Source organism: Myotis davidii, unplaced genomic scaffold (assembly GCF_000327345.1).
Source record: "Myotis davidii unplaced genomic scaffold, ASM32734v1 scaffold967, whole genome shotgun sequence".
NCBI lineage: Eukaryota > Metazoa > Chordata > Mammalia > Chiroptera > Vespertilionidae > Myotis > Myotis davidii.
In genome coordinates, this window is record NW_006383014.1 from 2,003,795 (window position 1) to 2,014,050 (window position 10,256).

The following is a 10,256-nucleotide window of genomic DNA, read 5'->3' on the forward strand; positions in this document are numbered from 1 at the left end:
CCTTTTGTTTGGGGTTCTCTGTGCTTCCTGGACTTGTAAGTCTATTTCTTTCACCAGGTAGGGGAAGTTTTCTGTCATTATTTCTTCAAATAGGCTTTCAATATCTTGCTCTCTCTCTTCTTCTGGCACCCCCATAATTCAGATGTTCATTCGCTTGAAGTTGTCGCAGAGGCTCCTTACACTATCTTCATATTTTTAGATTCTTTTTTCTTTTTTCTCTTCTGGTTGGGTGTTTTTTCCTTCCTCAAATCATTGATTTGATTCTCAGGATCTTCTAGTCTACTGTTGAATCCATGTATATTATTCTCTATTTCGGTCAGTGTATCCTTAATTTCTGACTGGTCCTTTCCCTTTTTTTTTTTGGCATTCTCACTAAGATCCTTGAAAGTCTCACTAAATTTCTCAGAGGTTTCTAGAAGATTCTTGGTTAACCTTATTATTGTGGTTTTGAACTCTATATCCAGTAGTTTGCTTTCTTCCATCTCTTTCATTTGTGACATGTTTTTTTGTCTCCACATTTTGGCTGTTTCCCTATGTTTGTTTCTATGTATCAGGTAGATGCTAAGTCTCCTTGAGTTGATAGAGTGGACTTGTGTAGTAGGTGTCCTATAGGGCCCATTGGCTAGGTCTCTCCAATCACCCGAGATGGACACTCTTGGTGCACCCCTTTGTGAGCTGTGTGCACAGTTTTGTTGTAGTTGAACCTTGATTGCTGTTGGTGTTACTGGAAGGAATTGACCTCCAGGCCAATTGGCTGCGACTATGGGAGAGCTGCTATGCAGGAGACACCCCTATGGAGCAAGACTTGCTTCAGTGGGGCTTTGGTGCTCACTGAATCCGCCCTTTGAGTGTGTCGCTTATGGATGTGAAGAATTGTAATCTGGTATGGTCTCAAACTGACCACTGGTAAACTGGCTCTTGGGTCTCCAGGGAGGTGCAAAGTCAGCCACTGCCTGGGGCCACCCAGCAGGAGCAACAGAGAAATCTGCAGATTCAACTTCTTTGTATTGGGTTTGGAAGTGCCCTGAGGAGGCCCAACTGTGAAGCAAGGCAGGCTGGTGCTGGTGCAGGTTTTGGGGACTTTTATTGAAAGGTTTTGAGCTCCCTGACACAGCTGCAGCTTGTTTGACAGGTTTTTAGCCCAAGAAAGGACAGACCATTCATATGCAAAAGCTGCTACACACAGCTTTGGTGGGGTTGTAAATTGGGTAGGGCAGGGTCTCAAGGAATCACTAGGGCAGAGCAAACAAAAATGGCTACCAGTCAGCCCTGCACAACGAGGTCCCAGCACAAGAGCAATGACCGCTCTGAGCACCTTCATCTGGAAGAAAGCTGCCCCCACATTCCTGCCCCAATGCCAGACATTCCAGTTTCTCCCTGTATGTGTCTGGGTCCCCCAGAGCCTCACCCGGCATTGGAGTTCAGAGGAAGTGGGTGCTTGTAAATTCAGTTTGTGGTGCCAGCCCCCTTTTTTTTTCTTTATTGATTTTAGAGAGGAAGGAAGAGGTAGAGAGAGATAGAAACATCAATGATGAGAGCGAATCATTGATTGGCTGCTTCCTGCACGCCCTCCACTGGAAACGGAGCCTGCAACCCGGGCATGTGCCCTTGGCCAGAATCAAACCCGGGACCCTTCAGTCTGCAGGCCGATGCTCTATCCACTGAGCCACACTGGGTAGGGCGGTGCCGGCCTTTTAAGAGAAGCAGCTGGGTCTCCAGCAGCCTGTGTGTCACTCAGCCCCACTCCACTGGTTTTTACAGTCTGTAGTTCTATGGCCTGTAGGGATTTTTTTCCCCAGCTATGGGACCCTAGGCTGGGTGTCTGGTCTGGGGCTGGAACTTCTTGCTCCTCCAGGTGGCCTCCAAAGAGGCAATTTCCCTCTTGATTAAAAAAGCAGCACACCCAGGTGCCAAACCAGCCCTTTCCACGCTTCCACACCTCCTACCAGTCTCAATGTGCTTTCTTCTTTACTTCTCTACTTGTAGTACTTCCACTCAGCCAGCTTTCCCATGGTTCTGGATGATAGTTGTTCTGTATTTTAGCTGTAATTTTGATGCGGTTGTGGGAGGCAGCAAGTACAAGCATTTACCTATGCTGCCTCCATATATTTCTTAAAAATGGTTAAGTTTCAGAACTACTGAACTAAAATACTGAGTTGCATCCATATAACATCAGGGAGACTAGCAGTTAGAGTTCACCAACAAATTGGTATTCATTCACTCATTCATTGAACACTATTAATAACGGCACAGATCATAATGATTGGTGAGTAATATATGAGACTTTTCATCACAAAAAGCTTAGAGTCTGGAAGAAACAAATAGATAAACAAGTATAAGGCAATGCATTAAGTGCCAAAGTAGTGTAATGTATGACTAGGGGAAAATGAGACTCCACTGAGACTTACATTGTGGTAAACATTCAGGAGAGATCTATACTCTAGTTATGGGACAGAAATCAGGAATTTGAGATACTTTGGTTGCCTCATAATCAGTAGGGTCAGTCAGAAACCGCCCCATTCCAGCCTTGAGAAGACCAAGGGGACCTCAGGGGGGAACATGAATGGCATGTGCCATGCTTGCCTTGTGGTCCTTGTTTGTTCATCCTAATATTTAAAAAGCCAGGGGCCATCATGACCTAAATGACTGAATGGGCGACCAAACAAGAGGCTGCATGGGGCGACCAGGCCGGTGCAGGGCGGGTCAGTGAGGGATGACAAAATGACTGGGCCCTGGGCCCCAGCTGGGGTGCAGTGGTGGAAGAAGGCTCTGGGCCCTGGCCAGGGTGCAGCGGAACTCTAGGTCTCCCACAATCGGGGGTGTGGCTGGCCTTCAAACCCGGGGCCCAGAGCTCCCTGTCACTGCCGTGACCCAGCAGGGGGAGCAGTTAGGAGCGACCCAGCTGTCAGGGGGGGCAGTGATGGGCAAACAGGCTGGTGGGGAGGCAGCAATTAGGGGAGATCAGCCTGGCAGGGGGGGCAGCTGGGGGTAACCAGGCCAGCTGGGAGACAGGATGACCAGGCAGGCAGCAGGGGGTAGTTAGGGACAACCAGGCTAGAGGGGGAGAGGGGAGGGCAGTTGAGGGCTACCAGGCTGGAAGGGGGGCAGTAAGGAGCGATCAGGCCAGAAGGCAGGTAAGCGGTTAGGAGTCAGCAGTCCAGGATTGTGAGACAGATGTCCAACTGCCAATTTAGGCCCGATCCCAGGGGATCGGGCCTAAACTGGCAGTGGGACATCCCCTGAGGAGTCCCGGATTGGAGAGGGTGCAGGCTAGGCTGAGGGGAACCCCCCCACACACACACGAATTTTGTGCACCGGACCTCTAGTTTATAAGTCACTAAGGTGGAGGCTTATTCAGCCAGGCTAGGAAAGGATCTTGGGGGAGGGGAGAGGACCTGGGTATGGCCACAGCTCTCTGTTCTCTGTGAGCTGATTGAGTTGATAGAATGGCCTTGTGTAGTAGATGTCCTATAGGGCCCATTGGCTTGGTCTCTCCAATCACCATGGACACTCTGGTGCACCCCTTTGTGGGCTGGGTGCACAGTTTTGTTGTAGTTGAACCTTGATTGCTGTTGCCCAATGCACAAAATTCGTGCAAGGGGCATGGCCCTTGCAGCCATGGCAGCTGCCTCTGCTTCCGCCCTCTCAGCCACGTCTTTGTCCAGAATGTCATCTGAAAGGTTACCTGGTCTAATTAGCATATTACGATTGTACTATTATAGATATGTGCAAGGTCCAGGTACAATCAACAATTACTGGAAACTGCTCACTGAACTGCTCCATTCTATTCAATTTATTGATTCTCTGATCTGGGACTACCGAAATTTAACTGCTGGACTTGACTAGAATTACTCAGTAGCTTTGTGAAATCACTGAGCTCAGAGAGCTCATCTCTACTGGAAGCTCAACAGGTAAAGTACACAGAGAATAGGGAGCAGACATTTTTTATTCAAGAAAAATTTGTATGAATGCTGCTCTTCTTTTGGTCCATCTCTGATCATGCTGATACAGGCTCTCTTACACTTAGGAAGAGAGTACACTTTGCTTTAGAGGAAGACTTGTCCCCAGTAACTAGTAAAGGCATAAGATTGTTTTAAATCACAGACACACATTTTACTTTTTAGTAACTGTGCATGTTTCTAAAAAAAGTCCATATGTGTAATCACAAGAAACTAGCGGAAAAAATTAGGGTGACAAGAGAATAAAAAATAATCCTCATCATCCAACTCCTGAAAAATCAAGATCATGCTGTACAAAAGCAAATAAAAAGAGATGATTGCAATTAAGAAACAACTTGGAATCTAAGAAAGCCAATCTACCTCTCCCAAACTATTAAAACCTGCATTTAAAGCATCCATTTCTGATGAGAATTTAAGGGTGGTGATGGGGAACCTGTGGTTTTCCATCAGTGTAATTTTCAGAGTTTTCTTAAAAATATGTTTTTATTGCCCTAGCTGGTTTGGCTCAGTGGGTAGAGCATCGGCCTGTGGACTGAAGGGTCCCAGGTTCAATTCCAGTCAAGGGCATGTACCTTGGTTGTGGGCACATCCCAGTAGGGAGTGTGCAAGAGGCAGCTGATCGATGTTTCTCTCCCATTGATGTTTCCAACTCTCTATCCCTCTCCCTTCCTCTCTGTAAAAAAAAAATCAATAAAATATATTTTAAAATAAATAAAAAAATAAAATATGTTTTTATTGATGTTAGAGAAAGAAAGAAGGAGAGGCAGAAACACCAATGATGAGAGAGAATTATTGATCTGCTGTCTCCTGCATGTTCCCTGCTGGGGATCAAGCCCACAACTAGGGCATGTGCCCTGACCCTAATCAAACCGTGACCTCCTGGTTCATAGGTCAACACTCAGTCACTGAGCCGTACCAGCTGGGCATGAAACAGTTTTTAAAGTTCATTTAAAGCTGCTATTAAATAAGCATTTAGATTGAGCTATAGATGGGTATAATTCAATAAATTCAGTAAATGCATAAACAAATATTTCTCAAAACTAACCTGACTCTCTCCATATGTCTTCAAATTATTCTCTATGCTAGTCTTATGCTGAGCCACAAAGGGTATTTAAAAGACATACATTTTGAAAATAGATTTATTTTCCAGTTTTGAGATATAGAAGAATATTACAATCCCCTAATTTTTTTTTTATAAAAGTAAATTTGATTCATACTTATCTCTGATCTTTTTAAGTGGTATCTGGCATATGGCCTTCTCTTATGGTTGTCTTCCTTAAGTTAGTGTCCAATCAGAAGTTAAAGATGGGCTAGGGCCAAACTCAGATCTATAATAATTTTTTCAAGAATATATACATTCTCTCCCATGAGAACTCTGCAGTCTAGACTTAGTATCCAATCCCAGGGGTTTCCCCGCTTTGCTTTCTCCTGTTGGTAATCCTGAGGGGCCCACGACCCCTGGGAGGCATTGCAGCCCTATTTTGGGCTTCCACCAGGATCTTCCATTGAAGGTCGCCCAAGCACAGGCTGATTGTTTATGACCTTCTTCCTGAAGGTGACTCAGATACTGGTGGCAGCCATCTGGATGTGCTCACAGACTGGGAGCAGCTGCAGAATGTCTGAATATTCAACAGGACCAGCAGCTGTTAGGAAGGCACAAGGCGTTGTTAAGGTTCTCTTGTTGTAGACACGCCCTGGATTGTTTTATTGTTCAGGCTGATGAAAAATGGGGAACAGAATATCTGCCATCAGCCTGTACTGCTGCCTGTCCTGGAAGGTGTCTTAAGGCCAATGCCAGAGGAGTGCCCTCTTCTTCCCTGTAACTCCCTGTTGTCTCTTTACATGTCTCTCTCGATTTGTGCTCCAATATTTTACAGATGCATTATAGGCTTCCAGCTGTGACAACTGAAACATTTCCCTTCATAATCCTTTTTTCTTTATTTATGGTAGGCCTTTCTTAATTTACCGTAAAAAGGTAGCAATGCCAGTGAGTCATCTACCAAAACTTGGGAAATAAAGAAAATGATTCTTTTAAATATTATTTGAATATTATTTGAATGTTAAACACACACACACACACATACACACACACACACACACACAATGGATCAGAGCAGATGTAGTAAAGTCACCTTAAGGAAAGTGCTAGCGTGCAGCAAACAGTAAGAAACTGAATCCATGAATTGACTACAACCATATTCTTTCTACTGTCATAGTATCATGTATTATTTTTGTACATAATCAGGCTTTAAACATTTATTTTTATTTAGAATGAACATGACTGTTAATGTTATAGGTGGATATGTATACAAAAGGATGAGAAAGGCCAATGCAGGACATGAAAATACTAAGCAAAGATCATCAGCATAGGTTTTTGATGGAATTTAGCTGGAAAATAAGCCTTATTATAATTCTGGGTATATGGCTATAAATGGTACTAAGACTTTCTTGGCTTCAGTTTCTCATTTATAAAATGGAGATAATTTTACCTATGTTAAAGAGTTCCGAGGCTCATATTTGATAAATGTAATATGCTCAGCATTGTGCCTGAATTATACAGTAGGTTCACTGAAAATTAGTATTACTGTTATTGTTTTTATTATTATCATCACTACTCAGATTGTGATGGGTACCATTCAAACCAATTAGTAGATATGAGCAACACATTTTAGAGGTAAAGAACATGGATTCTGAAGTAAGTTATACCTGCGCACAAGTTCCTACTTGTTGTTTACTTGCTTTGTGACCTTGGGCAAGTAATTTCTCTAAACTTCCAACTCTTTATTGATAGATTGGAAAATAGTGTCTACTGCAGTACTTGTGGGATAATGTAATACTCACAATAGCAAATAGAAAGTATACAATAAATATTAGCTGTGGTCATTATGATTGTATTGTTGGAATTTGTCTTGTTCTAAAATTAGAACATTTTTTGTAGCCTTCTCTGGGATTATCTTGCTAGGCTATAAAAGAAAGTAAGAGTGAAATCAAATTTACATGGCCCTGATTTATAACTATAAGAACTTCCTTATTAATTTAGAAAAAAGAAAACATGGGAAGAAAAATTGACTGGCTTATTAAGGAAAACCTGAGAAGCCCCAATGTCATGGGAAGGACGTAGGCCTGGCAGTCCAGGGACCTCTGTTACAGCCCAGACCTGCCAACAATCAACTACGTTGCTTTGGCCAAGCCATTAACAACGCAACCTCAATATCATCATCTGTGAATAAGGCAATTTGGACAGATATTTCTAAAGTTGAAAATTCTCTGAATTTGATCTAACGAGGTCTTATCATTCAACTTTGGCTCTTTGAGAAGGAAAGTGTAGTGATTTAAGTGGGGTGAGAGTAAGGGAACAGCATAAAATATAAAAAAAATTGTCCTTATTGTCTTCTTTTTCATGATAATTTTTTTCTCAGTTGATGTAATAGTTGGCTTTTTAAAAAGTTTCCCCCTAAAAAGTCCAGATGCTATGATTTCATCAACCACAAACAAATGGGGCAGGGCTGGTGAGGTCCTGGGAAATGAATATAATTCCTGGAAAACAAAGTCTATATCCTAACTAGTTGTCCCATAAGGACTAGATGGACTCTCCTACCCATCAAGCACTCTGAAACCAAACAAATTCACAATTGATTGTAAATTTTCCATCTAGCTTAGTACTCTATTTAAATTCTTAACACCAGATAACTTACATTAACTTATCTTGCTCTTGGATTTTCAAGTAAGGTATCAATCAACTGTGATTATTCTTTCTCTGGGTCCATAGAGAACACTTTTGGCCACTAACATGTTGACTATACACCAAACGACACTACTTTCAACTATTCAACTATTTTCTGGCCAAAAATCAATCTAAAGATTATAAGCTAAATCAACCATTCTCTTCTATTTTTGGCAGTTATTCACAAATACAATTTTTCTCACAGTTTAGGATATGAATATCTTTTCATAAATAATTAGCTACATGTGAAAACTTCCCAATAGCTAAATACATGGACTCATAAGTGATATTGAACTCACAAATCTATTTTCTTTAGGTGCTTTAACTCATTTTCCCTGAATCATATGCTTTAAAGTATGTGTTGGTGACAAAAAGGAAATGTATTACTGTCGGCTGCCTCCTGCCAGCCCCGTACTGGGGATCGAGGCCTCAACCAGGGCATATGCTCTGACCTGGAATCAAACCAGCAACCTTTTGGTGCACTGGACGATGCCCAAACAAGTAAACCGCACCAGCCAGGCCCCACAAATGTTAATATAGTGATGTTTTTAAAATACTTAATGACAACTATGACCCATGCATCAACTAATACGGAGAGGGTGGGGTCTGGGGGAGGATCAAGGGGTTAAGGGCAGGAGCTATTTACTAACTTGTATTTCACATTTCAATATTATGACTATTCATGTAAACACATTTATAACATATTGGATGAATATCAGATCTACCTCTAAATTTGAGGAACTTCCAGAGACAAGAGTGGTGAAGGATCAATTGTTGTATAGAAAAAATCCCAATCCTGAAATCCCTAACACTGCTCAATCCCTCTCTTTACTTGGTATGTCTTCACTACCTGGTAACTCCCTCATTAATTCCTGTGCTCAAGGCATCATCACATGCTAGAAACTTTTCTGACACCTTCCTTTACCCCCACTTTCCATCCACCCCCAAACTGGGCTAAATGTCTGCCCTTCTAACACCAATATATTTTCTATCACAACAATTGCAATTATACTAGATTGTAAGTATTATTTTTTCTATCTGTCCCACTTCTTCAGTTCTAAGTTTAGTTAATACACAAGAATCTATGCTACTTAGAAGCAGGAAATGTAGTCTTGTTCTACAGTGTCTTCTGGAACAAAGGAGACCTCAATAAAGTTTTGCTGAATGAATAGATCTCCTAGAGTGCTTTTAAAAGTTCAAATTTCCAGGTTTCATCCCTAAAGATTCTGATGCATTTTTAGCAAGCATGGAAAGTGGTTCTAACCCTAGCCAGTTTGTCTCAGTGGATAGAACGTCAGCCTGTGGCCTGAAGGGTCTGGGTTTGATTCCAGTCTCCCATCAAGGACATGTACCTTGGTTGCAGGTTCAATTCCCCACCCTGATCAGGGAGCATGCCAGTTCACATCGATGTTTCTCTCTCCTTGTCTCTCCCCGTCCCTTCCAACTCTCTCTAAAAGTCAATTGAAAAATATCCTCAGGTGAGGATTAACAAGAAAAAAAAAAAAAAAAAAAAAAAAGAAAGAAAGAAAGAAAGAAAGAAAATGACTCTCTTGTAAATGACCCAGGAATCTTTTTATTCTTAGAACCTAGGCCTGATATACTTAGCATTTCATTAATTTTTTATGGTTTTCTATATCTATATTTTATTTTACACTAGTAAAGTTAAATAACATACACCAAAAAAATCCCCAAAGGTCCAAAAGAAAATTTATATAACAATATTAATACATGACAGAATAAGGAAAGAGAGAACAAGATGGATAGTTATATATAAAATGAGAAAAATAATTAACCATGACCAAAATAATCATAATATTCATTCAACTAGCAACAGAGGCTCAAATGTATAAAACAAAAACTAAGAATTACTTAAAGAAAATCAAAAAATTTAAAAATAAGCTAGAAAAACTAGATTTCAAAACTAGATTTCAAAACATAATTATCAGAAGCTGAGAAATACAAAAAAATAAAGACTACTAAGTTAGATTTTATTATTACCTAAGATTATATTTTCCCCAATGAAATCTAATGTCTTAATAATTAATAAATAGTAATAAATATATAAACATGTCAGAGAAAACAGAATACATCTATGAATACTGTGTCAAGAGTCTGCAATCAGTCCTGGGAAAGTAAAATTGCATAACCCTTAAGGGTATAAAAAACTTGCTCCTACCAAAAAACCTGTCAAATATATTGCAGATTTGAAGAAGAGTTATGTTAACTGCATCCATTGGCAACTGTCAAAAGGTTGAGTTGACAAGCTTTTTTTTTTAAATTAAATCTTTATTGTTCGGATTATTACAGTTGTTCTTTTTTCCCCCCCATAGCTCCCCTCCACCCAGTTCCCACCCCACCCTCTGACTTTACCCCCCCCCACTGTCCTCATCCATAGGTGTACAATTTTTGTCCAGTCTCTTCCCGCACCCCCACACCCCTTGCCCCCCCCCGAGAATAGTAGTTCATTCCCTTTCTATGCCCCTGATTCTATTATATTCACCAGTTTACTCTGTTCATCAGATTTTTTATTCACTTGATTTTTAGATTTATTTGTTGATAGATGTATATTTGTT

General features: G+C 41.1%; 1 protein-coding gene across 2 annotated transcripts in view; it reads left to right on the top strand.

Annotated features, from left to right (window-relative positions):
- The window catches only part of GIMD1 (GIMAP family P-loop NTPase domain containing 1), an 18,923-nt gene that overhangs the window by 3,400 nt on the left and 5,267 nt on the right, over positions 1 to 10,256 (top strand). The window lies entirely within an intron of this gene.